This window comes from Spermophilus citellus (genome assembly GCF_964194105.1).
Source record: "Spermophilus citellus genome assembly, chromosome: 16".
NCBI lineage: Eukaryota > Metazoa > Chordata > Mammalia > Rodentia > Sciuridae > Spermophilus > Spermophilus citellus.
In genome coordinates this window covers 29,178,594-29,206,259 of record NC_138196.1, presented here as the reverse complement: position 1 = coordinate 29,206,259, position 27,666 = coordinate 29,178,594, and positions in this window count along the sequence as shown.

Genomic DNA, 27,666 nt, shown 5'->3' with positions numbered 1-27,666 from the left:
ATTGTGATTAGATTCCTACCATCATCCAGAGATAGAGCTGGAACTGGAACTTGGATCTCCTGGTGGAGCTCAATGCTGTCATTTACTGTTTTCTTTTAGATGAAATAATTTTTGTCATTCCATCTTAATCTCTTTTTTTCTTATAAGCTATAACTCTTGTTTTGTTAGTCAGTAGTTTGTATTCATACACCTTTGACTTCTCACAGTCTATGCTCAAGTGATATTATACTACCACTTCACACATAGCAAAAGATCATTACTTCTCTCCGTTCCCAGCCTTAATGCTATTGCTGTCATACATTTTACTTAGGCCTATGCTATAAGCCCACAATACATTGTTATTATTTATGTTTGAACAATTCTATTTTATAGGGGTTAAATAATAAGAAAAGACTTACATATTTACACATGTAGTTACTTTTTCCTGTGGAATTTATTCCTTTGTGTTTATCCATATTTTCTTTTTTTTTTTAATATGTGGTACTGGGGATTGAACCCAGGGCCTTATGCATGTAAGGCAAGCACTCTACCAACTGAGCTATATCACCAGCCCTATATCCATATTTTCATGTGGTATTCTTATTCTTATTTATTTATTTATTTTTGGTGACACTTTAAAAAATAGTTCTGGAGAAGTCTTTTTCCTCTTTCATTTTTGAAGGATATTTTTGCTGGATATAAAATTCTATGTTGACAAACTCTTGATCTCTCTAAGCTTTCAAGTTTGTCTCTTCAATACAGGTCCGCTGGGCTCTGCTTGTGTTCTCCTTCATTGAGCTGCATCTTGAAAACTCTCTCAAGGAGAGAAGCTGGAGCAACCACAGGGCTCATCTCCTTTGTTTCCCATTTCCAGGGACAGTTGTCTTTCTTTATCTGGTATCCAGTGTCTTAAAAAACTACTATTTTATGTAATTTGTTTTGCTTTTTCAGGTAGGAGGATAAATTTATTCCTTGTTGCTGTATCTTGACTCAATGCAGAACTACGGGACATGGAAACTTGGTGAATTTTGAGGATTTCCCACTGCCGTCAGATATTTGTTGAAATATCTGAGGGTGCCACATGTAGTGCTGACATGTGGACTGGCAGGAGCCCATCTGGTTCTTGGCTCGTCTGAGCAGGTGGTGGATAAGGTGTTCTTTGTCTACATGGCCCTTCATTTCTTTTTTTTTTTCATTATTTAGAGAATATTAGTTTTTGTGATCAAACCCACATAGATAAGACCTTCCATATTTAATACATGCATTACCCCTGTAAAAATGGGAAAATATAAGTTTAACATTTCTAGATTAACATGGCTGTTAATTTCTGTACAATGCCAACTCAACACAGTGAACTGGGATACTTTTTCCAAAGTTGACGGCACAGCTAAAGTTTCCAAAAATTCAAATTATATATATTTATATTTATATAAAAAGACTAATAATAGCAATATGTTATGCATCAATAGCAGCAACAGATTTTCCAGGTTCTGCAGTCATCTGAACAAAATTATAGAGTTATCCAGCACATTCCATTAGAAAAAGGGTGGTGGGGTGGCGGGGGGAGTTAAAAAACAAAACCAAAACAAAACCTGAGAAAACAGCAAAGTTCTGTTACTGTTTTGATACCTGGAACCATCTTTTTTTTTTTTTAAGCTTCTCAATAACTATCTGAAAAGAAAACATTCTAGAGTAACATCTTTAAAACAGCTCTGATAAAGCACAGTCACTACTATGTATCATAAAGCAGGTACAAGAGGTTTTACACTCATGGAGTATGATACAGTACTGTTCTACATCTGTAACACTAGAGGACACAATTACAAAAGCATTATTTAAGACTCGATTATACTTTTCCAGTAGAGGATGGCCCTTCCCTCTGGAAGCTGTCTTTTTTGCTTCTGAGCTGTGCTAGAAGGAGTCTTTGCCAGTCTGTTGAGCTCATTACCACCTAGAATTAGCACCATGTAACCATTTTCTCTTTTTCTGGGATTGTCATCCTCCCAGTTCTTTGCTGGAGAGATGTGCAGGCTCCTCCACCAGGAATGTACTGGTTTCTTATTATCTATCTTCTGTCTCCCCCATCTGCCTCTCCTTTTCCAATGCCCTCACTCTCCTTTCCTTCTTCAGACCTTTTTCAACCTAGGAGAAATTCTTTTCTAATATGGGGTGGGGTGAGTATTAGGTTCTTAAATTCTGTAAATTCCTCTAAGGGCTTGGGCTTTGGTAACACAGAACAGAGAGTCTCTTAGGCTATTTCTTTTTTAAAATTCTGGATATTGAATCTGGGATTTTCTTCATGCAAAGCATGTGTTCTACCACGGAGCTACACCCCCGGCAAGATGTTTGCCTATCATGTCCTTCCCTGGAGGCAACATAAAGAAAGCTATTTGACAGAAAAGAAGAGGTAGGAGAAGATAAAATGCCATAATTAAAAAAAAGTTGTTCAAGCAAAAAGTTGTCCAAAATAATTATATCTAAGTAATAAAAATTAATCCTCATTGTGCTAGGAAATTTACCTTTTTTTTTTATTGGTTGTTCAAAACATTACAAAGCTCATGACATATCATCTTCCATACATTTGATTCAAGTGGGTTATGAACTCCCATTTTTTACCCCAAATACAAGTTGCAGAATCACATCGGTTACACATCCACATTTTTGCATAATACCATATTAATGACTGTTGTATTTTGCTACCTTTCCTCTCCCCTACTATCCCCCGGAAATTTACCTTTTGAAGTCATCAAGTAATGGTTATTTTTAAAGTAGCAAAGTGTTTTTTTTACATAAGGTGTGCTAAACAGATGGTTCACTTCTTTAATGTTTAAAAATATTGCTATATTTGAATGAAAAGTGGTGTAAGCTAGATTTTAGAATATATAATTAGTTGGCATTCAACAGTAGTATTTAATATGGCATGCAAAGCTATTATTTTTAGCATCCTGAATAAAAACATTTTCCTCCTTCTTAGACTCTAGTCTTCCCTACTTATACACCCAAATTAACTTTAATACATTATTGATATATCCTCAATACTCAGTTTCTATATGTAATTTTTATCCAGGAAAGATTTTGCAATATTTAGGATTGTTCATTGTGTAATTATAGGGCTCAGGTATTGCATAGCTTGGACCATAGCATCTACAATCCTTTCTTCCTATAGCGAGGACCAAGTCTGACTTTAAAATAGGTCAAACACCATAACTCTTGGGCCCACACTATGAGAGGAATTTCCAAGTAACTCCTAAGGTGCCCTGATGTTGTGCTCCAAGTTCATGAACTGGGCTCATTTTTATTTCTGAGACTGACCCACTTTATGTCCCAATTTTAGTGCTTAAGTCACTCTTTTCACAACAAATGTAGCATTACTCTCCTCCCAGGACTGGAATTTTACCTTCTGACAGAGTAATGGGTCCCTCCATCTTCAGGCAGTCTAATCCAGGGCTGATGATGGGCCCATACACCTAAGTCCTCTGTTTTTCCCCCATTCTCAGATCCCTCAGTATAAAGCTCTGCCTATTAATTGGACACTATGGTACTCAGAGCGGCCTTTTCTAGCACTCGTTCCTCTGTTAAATTTACCATTTAAACTGATATTTTTCTCAGTAACTAAAATTGTGGCTTTTATATCCAAGGTTTTGCTTTGTCAGTGGATCTGTGTAACCAGTAATTACTACTAATTATCTCAGCCTTCTCAGATATAGGTGCTCTCAGCATCTCCTAGAAGGCAGCCTCTCTGGGCCTCTCTGACACAATCTAAGCAAGAGTTAGATGATACATGTACATATGTGCTATGACCTGAATATTTGTGTCCCCTAAAATCCATATGTTGAAATCTAATCACCAATGTGATGGTATTAGGAAGTGTGGGGGGGGGTCCAACCCATATTCCAGTATGTCTAGAAGGTGGAATTTCAAGTCAAATATTATTCTGGAACCCTAAGATTTGATGTTGTTTCCTCTGTTTGATTCAGATTTTCTCAACACCAGTTATTCTTTCCTATTTTTTCCTTTTTGGAATGGGAATTGCTATTCTATGGCTGTTCCATGTTGTATTTTGGAAGTGTATAACTTACTTAGATTTCATATAGCTAGAGAGCAATTTGTCTCAGGAGGAACTCAACTTTGAATTTTAATCATAACTGATTTAGATGTTTTTCAGATGACATTTGGGAATTAGCATTTAAATTTGATGTGGAGGGACTGAGGATGTGGCTAACTGGTAGAGCACCTGCCTAGCATGCATGGGGCCCTGGGTTTTATCCCTAAGACTGGAAAAATAATTTTTTTTTGATGCTGGAATGAGTTAAGACTTTTTGGCTACTGGGTTTGTTAGAATATATTTTGTATGTGGGAAAGATATGAGTTTTGGGAAGCCAGAGGTGGAATGCTGTGATCTGAATATTTGTCTTCTCCGATAATTCCTATGTTGAAACTTGGTCACTGATATGATGGTGTTAGGAGGTGGGACTCTGGGAGGTGATTAGGTCATAAGAATCCTCATAAAAGGGATTAACACCCTTAAAGATGCCAGAGAAATCTTTTCCCCTTCCACCATGTGAGAACACATTGAGAAGTTGCCATCTACAAACCATGGAAATAGACTTTCCACAGACTCCAAGTCTGGCAACTTGATCTTGAGTTTCCAAGTGTCTAGAATTATGAGAAATAACATTTCATTGTTTATAAGTACCCAGTCTATGGTATTTTGTTTTGTCAAGCATGATAGACTAAGATAGTATGTATATAAATATACACATGTATGTACACACATGAGTATCATATGCTGTAATTTGTTGTATATGTAATCTCTGGCACTTCTGTGAAGTCCAGTGTTATTTGGGCAGTAGTCAACTCTTCACTCCAACCCTTCCTACTTAACCTTTCTACACTTGATCCTGTCTGAAGTTCATCAAATGCCTCTTTCACTCCCACCTCCTTGCTGGCAGTTGGAACAGTGACCACTGTCCTTTGTCAGGGAAGATAATGTAGTGTTGGTGGAGGTGAATCTAGGGCCACTTTCTTTCATTTAGAAATTAATTTAGTCTTTCCACAAATATCCATTGAGCACACAGGTTGTGTCCTGATACTCTCTAGGCGTTCTCTATATAGAAGTGAACAGCATGATCAAAATCCCGTGTTTTCATGGACTTTACTTTCTAGCAGAGGGAATAGACAAAAAAAAAAAAAAGCAAATGAAGGATCAGTATAATTCAATATAATAAAGGAAAATAAAGCAGGACAAAATTATAAGTAAGGGGAGTGTGTGTTTTTATGTATGTGTTAGACATAATATTAGATACAGTGCTCAGAGACAGTCTATCTAAGAAGATTTAATTTAAACAGTAACCCGAGTAAAAGGAGATAGAGGCATGCCATGTGGATGTCTGGGGGATAACACTCCTGGCAAGGGACCAAAATTGCCAAACAGCAGAGAGAACCAGTGCTCAAGTGCAGTGAACAAGGGCATTCATTATGATAATCAATAAATCAGAGAGGTATCCAGGGCCAGATAATGTCTATGACTCTGAATGAGATGAGAAACTGTTGGAGAGGTTTAAGCAGAGGAGTCTAATATTCAGCATTTAGATGATCCCTCTGGATGCCCTGTAGATAACAGTCTGTAAGGGGGCAAGTGTGGAATCTGGGAGACCCCTTAGAAAGTTATTACAACAATCCAGGTGAAAGATGATGGTAATTTGGTCTAGGGTAGTAGTGATAGACGTGGTGATAAGTATAGTGATTCAGAATATGTTTTCAGAGTAGATATAGCAGGCTTTGCTAGCATCTGTATGAGAAATAGAAGATTCAAGAATGGTTTCAAATGGCCTGAACAGTTGGAAGGAGAAAGTTACCATTCACTGATCAAGGGATGGGGGAGTTGGGATTTGGGTGGTTAGGGGGTTGGAGGATGCTGAGGGAAGAGCAAGTAGGAGTAGATGAGGTTGAGAGGAATCAAGGATTTGTTTTTAAATATATTAAATTTTAATGCCAATAGGCATATGGAGAACTTAAGTGGAGAGCTGAAGAATTCAAGAACAGGGCTATATATTTGTATTAGAGATACAAAGGTCATCAGCTTGGAGATTGTGTGAAAGTTAAAGGTGCTATTGTTTGGTTAAGTGTTCCTGAAAGGCTCATGTGTTAAAGGCTTAGTCTACAACTTGGTACTGTTCGGAAGTGTTGATAACTTTAAGAGGTGGGCTTCCTGGGTGGTCTTCTGGTGGTGGTAGGGTATTCCTTTGAAGGGGATATTGAGACTTCAGCCCCTTCCTTTTCCTGTCTCTTTTGCATCCTGGCCATGAGGTGAGAAATTTTGCCATGGTTCCTGCCTTGATGTACTGCTTCACCACAGACCCATAAATGACGGGGCCAACCATGGACTCAAAGCTCTCAAACAGTGAGTCAAAATAAATTATATTTTTAAGTTGATAATGTGAGGTAATTTGTTACAGCAGCAGAAAAGTAAGTAACACTATGGGCCTGGATAAGATCACCTAGGGAGTGAGTATAGATAGTGAAGACAAGAGACTTAAAGAGTGAATCCTGGAGCACTTAGAAGTTTAGATGTCCCAAGATGAGGATGGTCTAGACAATGATATTCAAAGTGAGTGGCCAAGACTAAGATGGAATGACCATATTGGATGGAATCATTTAGTTCTGCAGGAACTATAGCATTGGTCTTATAAAAAAAGAGGGGGGAAGGAAGGAAAGATGGAAGGAAGAAAAGGTGGAAGGGTGTGTTCTATAATAAATTCTTATCTATAAGGTTCCAGTCTACAAAGACCCAACCTCTGATCCTTTATCTGGTAGCATCCTGGGGAGAAAAAAATGGCCAAAGGCCCTTGGATGACTGTGCAAGAGTGGCAAAAATGGGAAGGCCTGGTGTGGTCAGTAGGAGTTAATGGGACAGCAACAATACTGTGACAGCACTGACTTAAAAATATTCCTGTTTTAACTCCATTTCATGTATAGGATATAAGTAGGTTTCTTATTGATTTTAGACACAGTAGATGGATTATTATGATTGTATTCAGACCCTGAGGTGGGGGGCAGGGGGTTTGAGGTGGCAGTGTAGGCTTTAAATAGAAACCTCCCAAGTGGTCATAAGGCCAAGTATGATCTACCACTCTGATTAGGAGCTATCTGCTACTATTATTTGAGGCACCATTTGTTGCTCTTGCCTAAGCCTGGTTTCCATAGCAACTGTCACCATGCTTATGGAAAGGTCTTTTCAACCTCATGCTTTCTTGCCTGGTCCATCCTGAAGTTTTCCCCTGTATATATTTTTAATCAAGATGCTGCTGATTGCCTATCATTACACTATCTTGCTACTGTTTACCATTTGGATAAAATTAAATGTCCAAATGTGGATGATTGGTGCCATCTTCAATTTTAAAGATCACCATTCTTCCTTCGTGAGAAATGTGAACTGTTCTTTAAGGGGTCTTGCATCACAGATTTGAAGAAAGTCTGAGGTTAGATGTAGTGAAAAGCAACACTCAAATCATGTGTTAATTATTTTCAGTGTCACCTATTGTTCCACTCTGGGGGTTGCCCCTTTGGAAAGGTAAGTTTCCTTATCTTACTTGTAAAAAGACAGAGTGAATCTTTCTGGGAAAACCAGAAACGATAAAGAGCAAAATCCCTTGCTAAGAAATCTTACAGTTAGATGGTTGAAAAGAGTATGAACTTTAGAGCTAGAACATTCTGGGTTTAATTCTGGGTTTTCATCTTAGCAAACCTTTCTTGGCCTCAGATTTCGACTGTGTATGAGGACGTTAATTGACTAAATAAGATACCCTACTACAGACTCTATTGCAGTGCCAGGTACATATGAGTTCCCTTAGCAATGATCTTGCCATATCCTACTATTCAGACAAATCGTTATAAGTGCTTATTCTTAAATTGTAGATATTATTGACATTTCTGATGAAAAACATTATATTCAAAAACAGATGGACCTGTGTCTGATTTCTACTAACCATGAAATTAAAAATATATATTCTAAACAGAGTAACATTAGTAAACTAATATCATTTCTTGGTTTCTTTGAGGCTATATAAGTTATACTGTTTGAAATGTGATCATTAATAAATTTTGCTCATTTACCTCCTTTGAGGCAATGGACTATAACCACCTTAATTTTGTGGATACTGGAGATGCTGTTAAAAAGTTTTCTCCGGACATTGGGTTCTGAGACAACACTCATATAAAGCATCTCTCTTTCACAAAACTGATAATATTGGGGAAAACATATCAAATTATATCATAGGGTTACAGAGAACATGAGCCTCAACTGTCTCATCTTCACATTAAATTGCATAAGTATCCTCTTCAGGTCTATAGACACTTGTATTAAAATGTGTTTTTTTAAAATAGGGAAATAAACTTTTTCCCCTAAATTATTGATATGTTTCTCTATTTTTGGTAAGATTGGGTACTGTGGGGGAAGAGTGACAGAGTCTGAACAGATAGAAAGTTTCTCCTCTCACTGAAACCTAAAATAGAAAAGGATAATGATTTGAATAAGAGTGATAGGTTTAGAGTATTTAGTACTTTACTGGTTTGAAGAAACTATGTTGATGGCTACCCATGAAATTATTTAGAGATGCCATGGTCCCAATGTTGAAAAGACAGAGGAGATAGAGACAATCTGCAAACCTGTTTAGGTGACTACTGTGAATATTGCTGTGGTTCAAAATAGACATGAACCATAAAAATAAAAATATATATTTATACACCTCTGTGATTACATAATTAAATATTGACAAACCACTAAAAACTAATAAAAGTAGTAATCTCTAGGGAAATAAAGTGAAGGAGGTCAGGAGTTGAAATGAGACATAGGAATGTTAACCTTTTCATAATTTTGATTTTGGAGCCATGTGAATATATTGCCCACTCAAAAGATGCCTAGGAAATAAAAATTGATCCATGTGGTACAGCTGCAGTTGGCCCCAACTTCCATTCGGGGCAGTCTCAGGATGTAGATTTGGAGTCTTTCCTTTACTCTGCTGTGCCAAGACCTCTTTGGAGAAAAGACTTCCTTGTTGTGGACTCTCTTCTTTCAGTTGATTAGAGAACCATGGAGACCCTGTTTCTCATGGTTGTTACACAGGAAGAAGGATGGCTATAAAAATATTCTTCAAAATGTTAACAGTTGCTTCTGAAGAGTGGAATTATATGTATGTAAAGGGAGATCACTTTCAATCGTATTCTTCTTTTTACTTGACTTTGAGAATATTAATTTCAATAAGAAAATGTTAATCATCATCATCATCATCATCATCATCACAAAATAGGGAAAAACAAGACTAACAGAATTGTTCAGGCCAGAGGTCATTATTTTTTGGCTCCCATGACTTGGTCAATTTTAAGGGTTCTTTGATGCTTTGTTGTTGTGGAACTGATTTTTGCTTGTTGGTCACATCTGTGTCACTCTGTTTTCCATCATTGTGACCAAAGTACCTGAGGACAATCGATTTAAAGGAGAAAACGTTATTTTGGCTCATGTTTTCCGAGATTTCAGTGCATGGTCACTTGGCTCTATTGTTCCTGGGTCTGTGGTGAGGCAGAGCACCACGGTGGAGAGCATGTGGCAGAGTAAAGCTGTCACTGCATGATAGCTGAAAAATAGACCCTTCAAGGTCATGCCCCCAGTGACCTACTTTTTCTAAGTAGGCCCCATCTCCTAAGTTTCCACCACTTCCCAATAGCTTCGTTAGCTAGGACTCAATTATTCAATCAGTCCACTGATGAGGTGAGAAACCTCATGATCCCATCACCTCTCCAAGACCCCACCTCTGAACACTGCTGCACTGGGGATCAAGTTTTTTGGGGGCATTTCAGACCCAAACCCTAACTCATACCAACTGCCCAGTAGCTTTTGTGTGGAGGTGTCACTAGGTTGGGACATTCTAAAAAGGGCTGCAGAGTTTGAGCAGCAAAACATGAGTCAGAATTGCTGGACTGAGTTACCTAAAATAACAGATTAGACCTTTGATCAGAGGTCCCACTGGTAGCCATCAACTGCCCTTCCCCAACATCTCATACTTCTGCTGCTCCCATTCATGCTACTCTCAGGTGGAAATACTCTCCTGTTCTGGGGAGGGACCAGTACATGTCTGCAATGTCTATTGTGTACCATTCAAGTAGTTATATCACTGCTATCGAGATCAGCATGAATCTTGTGTCAGAGGAGAATATTTCACTGTCTGTATTTGTATCAGTCCATTTTTATTATATAATGAAATGCTTGAGACAGGATAATTTTATAAACAATAGAAGTTCACTTAGCTTACAGTTCTGGAGAATCAACATCCAAGATCAGGTGGTCCTATTTATTTAGCCTCTGGAGAAGGCCTAATGGGCATCATGGCAGAAGCATATATAAATGTGAGAAATCGAATCACCAGAAAAGAAGCCACAGAGTTACTGGGGACCTTTCCAAGGGCATGCTCCTGAGCGACCTAAGGACCTCTTGCTAGGTCCCACCTCTTAAAGGTTTCGTCCCCTCTCACATTGGTACTTTGAGAACTGAGTCTCCAACACACAAACTCTGGGGAATAAACCCACTCCAAACCATAGCAGTATTAAAGCTGTATCTTCCACCTGTCATTACATACTTCAGGATATGTGACTAAAGGCACAAGCCATCAGCACTGAAATTATCAGACTTGCATTCCTGTGTTAACCTTGTAACTTAACAGTTGAATATTTGGCAAATAGACCCATCTGTAAATCTCTTTTCTTCATGTTTAAAATTGAAATAATTGTAGTACTGGCTAGGGTTGTTAAGAGCATCCAGCAAGATTGTGCACGAAAAAGGTTTAGCAGAATGACTGACATTGTAAATGCTCTTGAAAAATTAGTTGTTGTTATTGTTGTTGTTATTTTTATGTCCTTAAGAGACAAAACATTTGGTGAGAGAACACAAGGTGGTAATATTCCTTATCTTCATGATTTCCCTGTTAGAAGTCTCCTGTGATACCTATTCCAGGGTTCCAGTGATTTCTCATTTAAGCAGATCCCCTGTTATCCCCAAAGACTTGATTTTCTCAGGACAATGTATGAGGTCTTCAAGGTGCCCTGTTTTGAGGATTGAATCCTGCCACTGGAAGTTTTCTCCACAGTTAGTGAAACATCACACCAGAGTTAGACTCTGCTGTGCAGTGCTTCTCCCAGGCAAAAAGGATATCCAGGCACCATCTCTTTGGTGTATGTTCCGCATTTTCAGAATGGTTTGGGGTGACAGCACAAGGAAACAACAAGGTAAGTTCATCTAGAGAAGCAATTTTTATGCCAGGCATCCCTTTCACATATCCAGCTCCTTAGGTTGAACATCTAAAACATAGCCCATACTGTACTGGGTGTTGGGTGCACAGAGACGAATGAAGTAGACACAGTGGTCGCCCTCCATGGGGAATTTACTATCAAGTGTGGGTGAGGAGTGAAAGGTCATAGGCTTATAACTACCTAAACAAATCCATAAATAAATAATTATAAAATGAGAGCATCCTTCCAAGGAAGTTGTCATGAACAATAACGGGGTAGGCATCAAAGGAGGCCTGTCTCCGTGAGTGATGTTTAAGTTGCAACTTCAAGGATGAGGAAGAAGTCGTGAAGAGCATTCTGAGAACAGACAAAGGCAAAGCCAGGGCTCTAGGGCAGCAACAATCTCAGCTAGTCTAAGGAACTATAAAAGGGGCATGTTCCTCGTTATCCTTAAAGACAATGAGAGGCAGTTTGGCTAGAATGTAGTGAAAGGGGAGGAGTGAGTCAAAATAGGGCAGAAGACCTAAGCAGGAAGGAAAACCAAGCACGGGCTTTCTGGCTGTGCTGTTGAGTTCAAGCATTAGTACAGGGAAATGCAGAATTAATTAAAGGGACGTCTATCCTTCCCTCCATTTCTCCTTTGCCTTCATTTCCTTCCTCCTTTCCCCAGGTAGTTAATGAATGTTTACTTAGATGCCTGTGTTATTTTAGCACTTGAACAAGGGAGAACAAGAAACTTAGCCCTGGACCCTAGCCTTCCAGTCAGAACACTGCCATAATCCCATGTAGAGGGACAGTGACCTGATCAAGCAATGACAGTGAAAGGGAGAAAAAAATCAATGGCTCTAGCCCCCTCTCTTCACCCTCTCCTACCCACACAGTTCTCAACACTTCCACTACTGGCATTGCATCTAGCTCCTAATCTTAAAACTTGTTCCTTTAGCTCTCCTTCCTGATCCCTCCCTCACCGTCAGATGCCATCTGATTCCATATCTCATCGACGGAAAATGAGGATGATGAAAAAAGCAAGAGAGGCTGTGAGCACAAATCAATACATGAATCAGAACATGAATCAAAGGAAAGGCAAGAATGATAGGGAAGAATGGATGATGGCAGGAAGCCAGCGTCAGTGTGCTTTCTGAGAAAGAATGGATGAGGTCTCGGGAAAGGATGGATGAATCTGGTCCACTTGGAGAGATTAGGTTTAGGTCTTTGTAAACTTGAGTTCCCCATTAATTCTCAGATGCTTACACTGATGGTGGGTTGAAGCTTTGGACTTCCACCTTATCTTTAATCAAAAGGGCATGTATAACTGGAATGAAGGACAAAAGGGGCACTTCCCCATGGGTTTCCTCTCTTATAGCCACTAGCTGAGTGTGACTCTTGAACACTTAGTAGTCTGTCTAATTTGGATTCTAATATACTACAAGCATAAACTATACAATGGATTTTGATGATTTTGTATAAAAAGAAGAATAAAAAACATCCCACTAATGATTTTTGTATTGATTCTCTGCTAAAATGCTATTTTGGGTATTGAGGTAAAGAGTAAAAATAACTTCACCTATTCCCATTTACTGTTTCTAGATGTGACTATTAAAATTTTAAATGATACATGTAGCTCTCATTATATTTCTATTAAATAGATAGCATTATGGTAGATAAAAATAGGAACCAACACATATTGAGCACCTAATGTGTTCCAGACATTGCTCTAAGCATGCTGCATATAACTTCTAATTTGAGTGCACACAACACATTTAAATGCATGCACTAATATAGTTTCATTAAAAATAATAAACCAAGGTATAGAGGGATTGAGTAACTTGTTTAAGCTCATACTATTGGACAGTGGTAGAGCTGGGATTCCAGTCTAGTCAGGTTGACTCCAGAGTTCACATTCATCACCTCATTGTTCCATCTGGCTATTAAATTGAGAGTTGCTAAGCAGATTTAAGGATTTGATGACTTTATGTATTAACTAGTAGTTTTAAGTTGTAAGAAATGAAGACCCACTCAGGTTGCTCAAGCTGACTGCTATTTATTATTAGACTAAAGAGTAAGCAGCAAGTTCTAGCAATGTTAATATCAGGTTTTTATGGAGAACTGGAATATATTCAGGATAGTAAATTCACGATACCCTAGTGATCCCAATATTGTCATACTCCACCTAATGGTGTTTTGGCCAATGAACGACTGTATATACCATGGTGGCACCATAAGGTTATAATGGATCTGAAACAATTCCTATCAACTAGTAATATTATTACACAATGGGTTCATGTTTGGTCAGTTTCTGAACTGCCAGTCCTATACAAGTATATCACACACAGTTATGTATAGTATATAATACTTGATATTAAAAAGCCACTGGTTTATGTATTTACTCTAATTTAGATCAGTATTTTAGATTATGCTCTATCTATAAAAATAAGTTTACTGTAAAACAATACTCTGGGTCACAATGGCAGCAGCTTTATACGTCTCCTGTTTACTCTTTACTTGATTGTATCCTTTTTTCTTATGCTTGATTTAATATGAATTTGTTTTTTTTCTCTCAAGGATCCTAAACATAAAAAATTCACTGCTAATGTGGCCAAAAAGAAGTCACATCAAAGGATTGATCTGAAAACAAAACTAAAAGTGATTAAGGACTGTGAAGGTAAAAAACCAGTGACTTTCAGACACGTCCGATCCGACCATATAGCTATGGTCCTGAACAACCAGAGCAAAGTGACAGAAGCCATTAAAGGGTCTGCTTCATTGAAGGCAGCAAGACTCACAAAAATTTGAGAAGGGCATATGTTAGATATAGTGGAACTTTTTATTACCTGGATCGAAGACCAGACAAGAGAAGTGTATCCCTCTCAGCACCATGGCAATTCACAGCCAAACAAAGACGAAAAGGCTGGAACCAACCACGATGTTAAATTTACTGCTGGCTCTGGGTAGTTTAAATAATTCAAGAATCATTAATCATTACCTAATGTGAAAGTGAGTGATGAGTCTGTGAGAACTTAAGTCAAGTTGGCTGGAATATTATTATAAAACTCTACCTAAGCTGATGGTGGAGGAAAATTATTTGCCAGAGCAATTGATGAGCAATCCAGCAGAGCAAATCAGAGTATTGTGACAGAGCAATAGGCTCTACCATATAGCTTAGGTGTGTAGTCCATCTAGGTATGTGTAAGTACACACTGATGCTTGCACAAATGATGAAATAGACTAATAATACTTTTCTCAGAACATATGACACCATTAAGTAATAGATTGCTGTATAAGATACAACTTCCAAGTGATTGCCCTTGGGTCTTAAATTCTTTTTGCCTCATTCTTAGTTTATGATCAACTTATTGCCTCATGGTTTCTACTTACTTAAGACTTTCACTAATTGACTTCTCTCAGTATATTTCTTATTTGATTTCTATTCATCTTTGTTGTTTGTAAGGTTTGTATTTTGAGTTACAATCTATAGACAACTGGGTTGGTGGGACCAGACACTCTCCAGTACAGATTTGTTCTAGTAGGCTAAATTTTCTGCTAGCCTCCCTCATAAGTCACAGGCCTTCATTGTGTTCAACTATATTTGGCATAGCATCCATCACTGATTGACAGTTATGAATAATCTTATAAGATCATATGACCCACATCATGATACAATAGCAAGATTTGTTATGTCACTAAGTGCATTTAGTCATGTTCATTCATTTACTAAATATTTACTGAGTGTCTACTCTGTGACAGGCACTGTTTTTGGCACATGGAATTTATTCATGAAAAAAGAACAAAGATCTCTTCTCTCATGGACCTTACATTCTAGCCAAAGGAGGTAGACAATAACAGGAAGCCTAAAAAGTAAAGTATAAAGTTTGTTAGAAGGTGATGAAGGCTATGGAGAAGAAATGAGAAAAGAATAAAGAATTTAGGAGGGTTGTTAGAGTGAAAAAATAACTTGAAGTTTTACATATCATTATTAGGGAAGGCCTCATTGAGAGGTAAGATTTGTGCAAAGATGTAAAGAAGAGAAAGTCAAATTAAAAATTTACAACAGACACTAGTATGGCAGTATGTATAAACGTGGCTATATAACCAATGTGATCCTACAATCTGTACACGTGTTAAAAATAAGAATTCATACCCCATTTGAATCAAATGTATGATATATGATATGTCAAGATCATTGTAATGTTTTGAGTAACCAATAAAAAAAATACACCAGCACATTTTATTCATATGATCAACCAAATTGATCAATAATACCGATATTTATTAATAAAGATATCTTAAGAGCTACCATATTTTAGAGATATTGAATTAATTCTTATAACTTCATATTAAAATAGGCAAATGCTAAAAATAAATGAGGTAGAGGAAGAACATTCAGGTTAATGAAAATATTTGAGGAATAAGGCAGTTGTGACTCCTGGAGCAGAATGAGGAGAGGATGAGAAGAGAGAGGATGAGGAAAAAGAGGTCAGATCAGGAAGTAGTTTTGTAGGCCTTCGAAAGGCTTTCACTACAATGAAATGGGGGTAAAGATTAAGTTTTTAGCAGAGAAGCAGCATTATCTGACTTACCTTCTAAAAATATAGATTGTTAGGGGATGAGCATGGAGGTAAGCTGTTAGCAGGCTGTTGTAATGCTTCAAACCAGAGATGAAGTTTATTTGTGCGTGGATGTTAGGAATGAGGGAGAAGTGTCTAATTCTGGACATGTTTGAAGGTTAAAATGAAAGAATCTTCTCAAATATGGAATTGGTGAGGTGGAGGAAAGATTATGTGAAGTCAAAGATAATTCCAGAGTCTTTGGCATGAGCTATTTATCAGTAGGATGCAGTTACCATGACAGACAAGAAAGGCTATAGGTGCCTTCCTTGGGATGTAGGGAAGATCAAGTTCAGTTTTGGATACAGTGGAAATGTTGAGGGGGCAGTGCATATATGAATTTGGTGTTTGCAAGGGAGTTCTGGTTAAAAATAGACATCTGAGAGCTGTCAGATTACAGATAATTCTTAATGCAACGAGAATCAATGATATCATCAAAATAGTGAAGAAAAGAGGACCAAGGACTGAACCCGGGGGTATTCAAACATTAAAGTTTCATATAGAATAAAGAGAAGTCACTGGTAGTGTGTAGAGCAGAATAAAACAAAACAAAACAAAAACAAACAAACAAACAATCAAACAAAAAACCCAGAATATGGTACCCCCCCCCCCCCAAAGCTGGGTGAAGAAAGTATATTTGGAAAGAAATAGTGAACAAGTAGATGAATTCTCCTAGTTGGTTACATAAGAGTAGGACTTAACTACTGTATTTTACAATGTGTAAGTCATTGGTGACTTGATTAGAGAGGTTTTAGTGGAATAAGGTTATAGTGGATGCTGACTAGTATGGATTGAAGAGACAAGGATGTGTTGAATGGGTTGAATGTGTCCCCTAAAGGTCAGGGTTAGACACTTAATCCCATCAATACTAGGAGGTGTGTCCTAGTAAGAGCTGAATAGGTCATGAGGGAAGAGCCCTCATGGATTAACATCATTATTACAGAAATGTGCTAGTTATCACAAGAATGGGCTTGTTATAAAAGTGGGCTTGGTCCCCTTTTACTTGTTTGTATTTTCTTGTACATTCTCTTGTCATTCTGCCTCCCACCATGGTATGAAGCGGCATGAGACTCTGACCAGATGTGAATCCCTACTTTTGGAAATCCCAACCTCCTGAAACACGAACCAAATAAATCTCTATTCCTTATAAATTACCTACTCTTAGGTATTCTGTTATAGCAGCAGAAAAAGGGCTAAGACAAATGAGAAGAGTAAAAAATAAGAGAGAGTACAGATAACTCAATGAGATCTGCTATGAAGGGGAACAAAAAAAAATTAGGTCTCAGTTGGTAGGGGAGAGCAGAATCAAGAGAAGGTTTTATTTATTTTTTTCTTTTCTAAAGATAAAACAAGATCTGACCTATGAGCATTCTGAATGAAATGATCCAGTAGAGAGTGAAAAGTGAATAATGTAGGCAAGAAAGAAAAATTCAGGAGTAAAGACCTGGAGCAGATAGAGAGGGTGGGATCTGATAAGCATGTGGAAGATGTGGATTTTATACAGCAACATCAGAAGTTCATCTATCAATGGGCGGGAGAATGGGAGATGTGTGGAAGTTTGTGGAAGGTCACTTTTCTGAGTGAAATGGGAAATAACGTCATCAGTTGAGAGTAAGGATGGTGGAAAGGGTGTACATTTTAGTAGATAAGAGAAATTTTGAAATAATCTGTCCCAAAATGGCAGCGTGCAAAGATGGCATGCTAGACAGTGATAGAATTTCATCTGAAGAAAAGTCAGAACTCTCTAAGAACAAATGAGTGTTTTCTTTCTTTCTTTTTAAAAAATAGTATAAAGTTCACCAGCTACTTGTTTGAAACATGTCAGATGCTGGCCAGGTGGGGCTGTTGGCCAAGGACTAGGCTGAGCTAGAGATGGGCATCAATAATTAAAACAGGCAGGTCATCCATCTCCTTTATGATACTTCTAGTAAATGCTGAATTAGGAGAAGGGGGTGGGAGCAAGGCCACTGCAGAATTTAAAGACCTGGAACAATGTCATTCTGCAGAACTTAGTATCCTGGCTGTGGCCTGGTCCATGATAGAAATAGATGAGCAGCGCTCTCACTGATCACAGCGTGAAATGAAGAAGCACTCCAAATGTTCCGCCTGCAGGGCTGTTGTATTAAACTTTATTTCCAAGGCTGGACCTTCTATGGCCTCTGAATATGAGAGGAAAAATGTATAAAAAGATCTAGGGTGGAAATAATGAAGCTAGGTTGTTTGCTAACGGTTTACCTCTCCTAATGGTAAATCCGATAAACCAGAACGTCTCCATTATGATTTCCAGAGGGCTTGACTTTCAATATAAGAAGTAAAGTCATATCAGAGGACTGGGCATTATGAGAAAAACCTACTCCAATTCCCTCCAGAGAAAATGGGAGTGATTCTCAAGTTCTATTTTATTTTGGGACATAGTAAAATTACACTAGCAGACTGCTGCAATAGAATGTCTTTAGCATACTTCTGGGGCTGAATGTATAATTACATATCTCACACCTCAGCCTTCTAAAAATCTTAACCCCATTTAAGAAGTAAATGAACATGGATTCTGTGGCCAATGATGTTTTAGTTTCTCTGGTCTTTTCAACCTTGCTCTTACTGTCTGGTGGTTAGATTAAGATCTGAGGAGGAGAGCCTTCTGGGCTATAAGATTCTTCACCCAGATCTGAGACTGGCTCAAAAACTGTGGAGCGGTCAGTTGTGCCCCTTGCTCTGTTCTGTCTGAGAAAGCATCTGTTTTCTTTCCTCCAAGAGCAAAAGTATAAGTCAACCTCTCTAATGCTGGAATTTCATCTGGTACCTATCTGTTTTGAATCAAAAGTATGGAAACCATCAGTCAATCACCAGCAAGATTATCTATCATTCAGGAATGAGTTAGTGACCCCCAGATTTGAACTGCCCATCACATTGAGCCTTTCAAAGGTTCAGGGAAACAAAGCATAAACCAGAAGGACATTCAATTCTTTAGGCATTCATTAAAATGCTGGAATTTATCAAGAGCTCAAATTCAAAAGGAGATCTAATGATACTGTGGTTTTTGGACTACATTTTTGGCAAGACTCCACCTTTTAATTCAACTGGTATTTGTTGAGTATCCACTAGTTATCAAGTATTATTTTAAATAATAATAGTTAGTTCATTAGCTTTGGCTGATGGTAAGGATTAGTGAGAGGATCATCCATTTGATGGAGTTAGGTTTTACTCGGGTGTGTGGCTTGCCTTCCAGAACTGGAAAGAGATTGACATTCCTGTGTCTATTAGGGTCATCCCTTTCCCATAAATGGAATAGATGCCCAGCATTTGTTAACAAAACCCTCACAAGCCTTCAAAAATGACTCATCCAGTGGCTAAAATTCCTACCATTAAGAAAAGAAAATTACACTTGCTTGAGCTAGTGTACTGACTCTTAATGAATTTTTTTTTAAAGTGTAAATATCTCTGGGAGAATAGCTGACTCTATTTTCACTATTCAGACTTTTGTGGTGGATGTCTTTTTCTTGGATAATTAGATATTCTTCTGGAAAGCAAACAGAAGGGAGAGGGGAGAGTGCTGAAGGAGTAAGGTAGCACTCCTGGAAGTCCTTTGGAAGGGTATAGTGCCTTGATCAAGGAGCAGTATCACCGCACTGAGAAGATGCCTAACTGTGCTGAGCAGTTAAGGTAAGAAAATAGCAATGAGAAATCACTGAGGTAGTGGTGCAAAGGGAATGGATTTATATGAAGCTTTATATAAATATGGACTGGTATGAAGATTGTGTTTGATTATTCAACAGTTGTCCTTGGGCTACTCCTTGACCTGAATCAGCTAAGTCCTTCCTAACAATAGACTTTCGGGAGTGACAGCCACACGTTTGTTTCTGTAAATATTAGGACTGGAGAATTTAGGAATAGGTCAATTTCAAGCCCTAACTTCAGTATCTCCTGTCCATCCTTAGGCAAGTCACAGAGCCTCTTGCAGCCTTAGTCAGAATCTATGACAAGGGATGGTACACTAAAATATTGATATTGGAGAGGGACATACCGTGAGGCCTGCATGAATCCTCACATTTGGAGATGGTATTCTGGCATGCCATTTACCTCTTGAGTTTCAATAAATCACAACAGTAAAATTTTAATAAGCATATTTTTTTAGTATTTATTTGGCACACAATTTGAGAAGTTTGGGCATCGTTACCATAATAAAGATAATGACTATAAACATTATTTTCAAAGTACCCTCATATCTACCTTTCTAATCCCTTCTTTCTGACCTTCCAAGTCTTCCACCCTTTACCCCATCCACATATTAAATTTTAAGTTACCCTTTAGATCCATAATGAGAATAATCCATATTAGCATCAAGTGAACCAGTTGTATTAGGATGCGGGTATTGAGCGATTGGCTAAGTTCATTCAATTTTTAAAGCCTCTTTGCCAAATTATATTGTCATAGTACAAATAACTCAAATATATAATTTAACAAACTTCAGAATTCATCTGTCTGGTACCTTGCACACTGCTTGTGACTAGTTGCACCTTATGGCTTAATCTAGAAATGCCTGGTCTATTGTTCACTTCATGGGTTGTTTCAGGACAAATGCAACAATGTATGAAAGTCCCTGATCTCTAATTGCTTTACAATCAAAAAGTGTAATTTTTATTGCGTAAGTCACTACTTTTCCCATGAAGCTCTAGTACTGCCATGCATACAAATCATTTGGCAGCACACACAGCTTCTTTGTGTTAAGTATTAATCACTCAAATTGTTAATTAAACAACCTTGCAGGGGCTCCATGGTGCTAATGACGGAACTGCTTTGCATTGATACTGGGAAAAAAATTAAAATGACCACTGGGGAATCTTTTAGGGATTTTTTTTGGGGGGACAGAATGTAGTATATTCAATTCACAATTTAAACATTATTTAGAACAATAATAGCAGACTAGGCTATATGGTGTTATGGTTTAGATGTGTTATCCCCCGAAAACTCACATGTGAGACAATGCAAGAAGGTGTGGAGGAGAAATGATTGTCTTTAGCCTCAACCTACGCAGTGACTTGATCCCTGGTGGGATTAGCTGGATAGTAACTGGAGGCAGGTGGCGGGTGGCTGGAGGAAGTGGTTCATTGGGGGCGCGGCTATGGGGTATATTTTGTATCTGGAGAATAGAAGTCTCTCTCTGATTGCTGATCATCACGTGAGCTGCTTTCCTCTGCCACACTTTTCCACTATGATGTTGTGCCTTACCTGGAGCCCCAAGGAATGGAGCCGGCCTTCTGTGAACTAAGACCTCTGAAACTGTGGGCCCTCAAATAAACTTTTCCTCCTCTACATTTGTACTGGTTGGTCATTTAGTCACAGCAGCAGCAAAAAAGCTGACTGAAACATATGGTAAACAAAATCAACTCTGAACACTTTGCTATATTATAACCTCTGCTAATCCTCAGGTAGTACATTAAAAATTTGAAAGTCTCCTTTCCCTATGCTACTGGCATGATGGGCCAAGGGCAATAAAATGAAGTGCATACCATGAAGACAGCAGGGGTGCAACCTTGGTTAAACCTAATCTGGGTTGCTTCCCGAGTCTGCAGTGTCATAAGTGAATTTTTTGTATCTCAAAAGGTAAGATGAAGCCCATTTTCACCAATAATTGTGCTTCAATGATTTCTTCTTGGTCTAAGAAAGTAATACATATAAATTACTATCATAGTTTGGATTCAATTCCATAGTTTGGAATTTGTAGAAAAAAGAATATGGGGCTTAAAACTCACCTGAGGATACACTTATTTTCCAAAATTCTTATTAACAGATACTTAAACATATAGATAAATGAAATGGAAAGGCTATGTAGGAGAATGTCAAAGAACTTAAAAGAGCAATAACATATTTCTTAAAATAGTAATAATGAATACTGTGCAGCACATTTCAATTTAGCTTTCATGCAGAGATGACTTCCTGAGAAGATGTATGGGGGGGGGGGGAGAAGGGAAAGGAGGCAGATTATAATTGAGAAAGGAATCATTGGCACCCTCCACCCATCTCTTGGATGTGCACATCTCGAACTCTGATCTGGAAGGGGAATCCTGTAGTTTTGCTTGTAGCAACAGCAGGAATAATATTGCATGAAGGATTCCAGGCTCTTGAGGGAGGTTTATCTTCCTTTGTGAAGAAAATGCATTGTTCAGAATGAGTAGTCTATTGAAAAGATGGCTTTGCTCTTCTTTATAGGTTGTGGTCAATCCTTCACATAGGATTCTTTTTGAGTTTTGCTTTTACATGTGTTCAAAGTGGAGTCCTCGAGTGCTAAGTTTTAACAATGGATTTTTTTGAAAGGTTTTATTCTTTTCCAGTATCCTCCATGAAAAGTAATCTGCCTCTAGGAAGGGCTAGGTGATGGGTAAATGGCTCTCTAACATGAGGGTCTCCACCTGCACAGTATCTGCATTGTTACCAAAAGTCATCAGGTTGAGATGACCAGGAAAGCAATTTAAAGCCCTTTTGTCAGAAAGATCACTTGTGAAATAATAATGGAGCTTTCTTTCCAGCATTCTCTATCTACCAATCCATTTCTAAAAGCCTTCCTACATTATCTCATTTAATACCCTGTCTGCTGAATGTGGCAGTGCTTGCTAGTTCCTCAATTTTACATTTGAGGAAGGGAATAGCAATAGAGCCACATGCTAAGTGGCAGAATGGGAGTCTGTATGTAGCATTTTGATTCCAATCCTGTCCCCCTTAACCCACGTATCAGGCTGCTTCCTGGTGTATCAATAGTCAACACCTTATTATTCCTGGGATCATAAACCCCAATCCCTGGTCTTACTCGCCCAATCACTGCCAATAACAACGTTTCTAAAGCATTATAATTCTATGGCCTACAGAGAAAAGCACAGAAGAAGGTGAGTACCCCAGAGATCTGCCTGGTTCCACAAGATTTGCTTACAAGACAACTTTACATTGACATAGAATAACTTTTATGCAATGATCCACAATTCAATTGGTTGTAGAAAATGTGTACAGAAGTAAATATAAAAACAAAACAAAACACAAACAACAAAAAAGACATGTTAAGGCCTGTTCCCATGAATAATTGATGATTATTTAAAGAGAAAGAACACCAATTAAATGACCTCCCTGGAGGTTCTTCCACATTTTATAGCTGCTCTTGGACTTACTTGGTCCTGTCTTGATAGTAGAGGAATAAAGATAATGGTAACTTCATTTCTGGTTTCCCATAAGCTCTGTTTTTGTTTTACTTCATCTCTGGTCTCTCTTTTCTTACAACCATGCTATACTTCATATACCACAATAAGCCTCTGGGATCCATTTTAACAAAGCAAGTGAATAAATAAACTCCATTTCCTAGCTCTTTTAGAGAATAAATGAGATAACATTCAAATGCTTTCAAAACAATAAAATGCCATACAAAGCACTCTAGCTGCCATTTATCCCTCTTTCCTAGAATGTGCTTTCCTCTAATCTGTGCTTAACAAGTTTTCTTTCTTTTTCTTAAATATTCTGTATTTGTTCGGGTTCTACTTACCTCCAATTTTCTGGGCATAAATGTTTATAGTTCCATGATTTATTTATTTATTTTTTTTTTTTTTACATTTTTTTATTGGTTGTTCACAACATTACAAAGCTCTTGACATATTATATTTCATACATTAGATTGACATGGGTTATGAACTCCCAATTTTACCCCAAATGCAGATTGCAGAATCACGTCAGTTACACATCCACAATTTTACATAATGCCATATTAGTGACTGTTGTATTCTGCTACCTTTCCTATCCCCTACTATCCCCCCTCCCCTCCCCTCCCATCTTCTCTCTCTACCCCATCTACTGTAATTCATTTCTCTCTTTGTTTATTTTCCCATTCCCCTCACAACCTCTTATATGTAATTTTGTTTAGCAATGAGTGTCTCCCTTCATTTCCATGCAATTTCCCTTTTCTCTCCCTTTCCCTCCCATCTCAAGTCTCTGTTTAATGTTACTCTTTTCTTCCTACTCTTCCTCCCTGCTCTGTTCATACTTGCTCTCATTATATCAAAGAAGACATTTGGTATCTGTTTTTTAGGGTTTGGCTAGCTTCACTAAGCATAATCTGCTCTAATGCCATCCATTTCCCTCCAAATTCTATGATTTTGTCATTTCTTATTGCTGCATAGTACTCCATTGTGTATAGATGCCACATTTTTTTTATCCATTCGTCTATTGAAGGGCATCTGGGTTGGTTCCACAGTCTAGCTATTGTGAATTGTGCTGCTATGAACATCGATGTGGCAGTGTCCCTGTAGCATGCTCTTTTAAGGTCTTCAGGGAATAGTCCGAGAAGGGCAATAGCAGGGTCAAATGGTGGTTCCATTCCCAGCTTTCCCAGGAATCTCCAAACTGCTTTCCAAATTGGCCGCACCAATTTGCAGTCCCACCAGCAATGTACAAGTGTACCCTTTTCTCCACATCCTCGCCAGCACTTGTTGTTGTTTGAATTCATAGTGGCTGCCAATCTTACTGGAGTGAGATGGTATCTTAGGGTGGTTTTGATTTGCATTTCTCTGACTGCTAGAGATGGAGAGCATTTTTCCATGTACTTGTTGATTGATTGTATATCCTCCTCTGAGAAGTGTCTGTTCAGGTCCTTGGCCCATTTGTTGATTGGGTTATTTGTTATCTTATTGTCTAGTTTTTTGAGTTCTTTGTATACTCTGGATATTAGGGCTCTATCTGAAGTGTGAGGAGTAAAAATTCGTTCCCAGGATGTAGGCTCCCTATTTACCTCTCTTATTGTTTCTTTTGCTGAAAAAAAACTTTTAAGTTTAATTAAGTCCCATTTGTTGATTCTAGTTGTTAACTCTTGTGCTATGGGTGTCCTATTAAGGAATTTGGAGCCCGACCCCACAATCTGTAGATCTGAGCCAACTTTATCTTCTATCAGACGCAGAGTTTCTGATTTGATATCAAGCTCCTTGATCCATTTTGAGTTAACTTTTGTGCATGGCGAGAGAAAGGGATTCAGTTTCATTTTGTTGCATATGGATTTCCAGTTTTCCCAACACCATTTGTTGAAGATGCTATCCTTCCTCCATTGCATGCTTATAGCCCCTTTATCAAATATAAGATAGTTGTAACTTTGTGGGTTAGTCTCTGTGTCCTCTATTTTATACCATTGGTCCACCCGCCTGTTTTGGTACCAGTACCATGCTGTTTTTGTCACTATTGCTCTGTAATATAGTTTGAAATCTGGTATCGCTATACCGCCTGATTCACTCTTTCTGCTTAGAATTGCTTTTGCTATTCTGGGTCTTTTATTTTTCCATATGAATTTCATGATTGCTTTATCTATTTCTACAAGAAATGCCGTTGGGATTTTGATTGGCATTGCATTAAATCTATAAAGAACTTTTGGTAATATCGCCATTTTGATGATGTTTGTTCTGCCTATCCATGAACAGGGTATATTTTTCCATCTTCTAAGATCTTCTTCTACTTCTCTCTTTAGGGTTCTGTAGTTTTCATTGTATAAATCTTTCACCTCTTTTGTTAGGTTGATTCCCAAGTATCTTATTTTTTTTGAGGATATTGTGAATGGAGTGTTTTTCCTCATTTCCATTTCAGAAGTTTTGTTGCTGATATACAGAAATGCCTTTGATTTATGCGTGTTGATTTTATATCCTGCCACTTTGCTGAATTCATTTATTAGTTCTAGTAGTTTCTTTGTAGACCCTTTTGGGTCTTCTAGGTATAGAATCATGTCATCTGCAAATAGTGATAATTTAAGTTCTTCTTTTCCAATTTTTATGCCTTTAATTTCTTTCGTCTGTCTAATTGCTCTGGCCAGTGTTTCGAGAACTATATTGAATAGAAGTGGAGATAGAGGGCATCCCTGTCTTGTTCCGGATTTTAGAGGGAATGCCTTCAACTTTTGTCCATTCAGAATGATGCTAGCCTGAGGCTTAGCATAGATAGCTTTTACAATGTCAAGGTAAGTTCCTGTTATCCCTAGTTTTTCTAATGTTTTGAACATAAAGGCATGCTGTACTTTGTCGAATGCTTTCTCTGCATCTATCGAGATGATCATATGGTTCTTATCTTTAAGTCTATTGATGTGGTGAATAACATTTATTGATTTCCGTATGTTGAACCATCCTTGCATCCCAGGGATGAATCCTACTTGATCATGGTGCACTATTTTTTTGATGTGTTTTTGTATTCGATTCGCCAGAATTTTATTGAGGATTTTTGCATCTAGGTTCATTAGAGATATTGGTCTGTAGTTTTCTTTCTTTGAGGTGTCTTTGTCTGGTTTCGGGATCAGGGTGATGTTGGCCTCATAGAATGAATTTGGAAGAGCTCCCTCTTTTTCTATTTCCTGAAATAACTTGAAAAGTATTGGTATTAATTCTTCTTTAAAGGTTTTGTAAAACTCCGCTGTATACCCATCCGGTCCTGGGCTTTTCTTGGTTGGTAGTCTTTTGATGGCTTCTTCAATTTCATCTATTGATATTGGTCTGTTCAGATTGTCTATATCCTCCTGACTCAGTCTGGGCAAATCATATGACTTAAGAAGTTTATCGATGTCTTCACTATCCTCTATTTTATTGGAATATAGATTTTCAAAATAATTTCTAATTGTCTTCTGTATTTCTGTAGCATCTGTTGTAATATTGCCTTTTTCATCCCGTATGTTAGTAATTTGAGTTCTCTCTCTTCTTCTCTTCGTTAGCATGGCTAAAGGTCTGTCTATCTTATTTATTTTTTCGAAGAACCAACTTTTAGTTTTGTTAATTTTTTCAATAGTTTCTTTTGTTTCAATTTCATTAATTTCCGCTCTGATTTTAATTATTTCTTGCCTTCTGCTACATTTGCTGTTGTTTTGCTCTTCCTTTTCTAGGGCTTTGAGTTGGAGTGTGAGCTCATTTATTTGTTGGTTTCTTCTTTTTTTGAGGAATGACCACCAGGCGATGAACTTTCCTCTTAAAACTGCTTTCATTGTGTCCCATAGATTCCGATATGTTGTGTCTGTATTTTCGTTTATCTCTAAGAATTTTTTGATTTCCTCCTTTATGTCTTCTGTAACCCATTGATCATTCAGTAACATATTGTTCATTTTCCATGTGATGTAGGATTTTTCCTTCCTTCTTTTATCCTTGATTTCCAGTTTCATTCCATTATGATCAGATAAAATGCATGGTATTATCCCCACCCCTTTATATTTACTGAGGTTTGCCCTATGGCATAATATATGGTCTATTTTTGAGAAGGATCCATGTGCTGCTGAGAAGAAAGTATATCCATTTGATGATGGTTGATATATTCTATATAAGTCAGTTAAGTCTAGGTTATTGATTGTGGTATTGAGTTCTATAGTTTCTTTATTTAACTTTTGTTTGGAGGATCTGTCCAATGGTGAGAGAGGTGTGTTGAAGTCTCCCATAATTATTGTGTTGTGGTCTATTTGATTCTTGAATTTGAGGAGAATTTGTTTTGTGAATGTCGCAGCACCATTGTTTGGTGCGTAAATATTGATAATTGTTATGTCTTGTTGGTGAATGGTTCCTTTTAACAGTATATAATGACCTTCTTTATCCCTTTTGATTAACTTAGTCTTGAAGTCGATTTTATTCGATATGAGGATGGCCACCCCTGCTTGCTTACGAGGACCATGTGCGTGGTATATTTTTTCCCATCCTTTCACCTTCAGCCTGTGTATGTCTTTTCCCATCAGATGTGTCTCCTGGAGGCAGCATATTGTTGGATTTATTTTTTTAATCCATGATACCAGCCTATGTCGCTTTATTGGAGAGTTTAAGCCATTAAC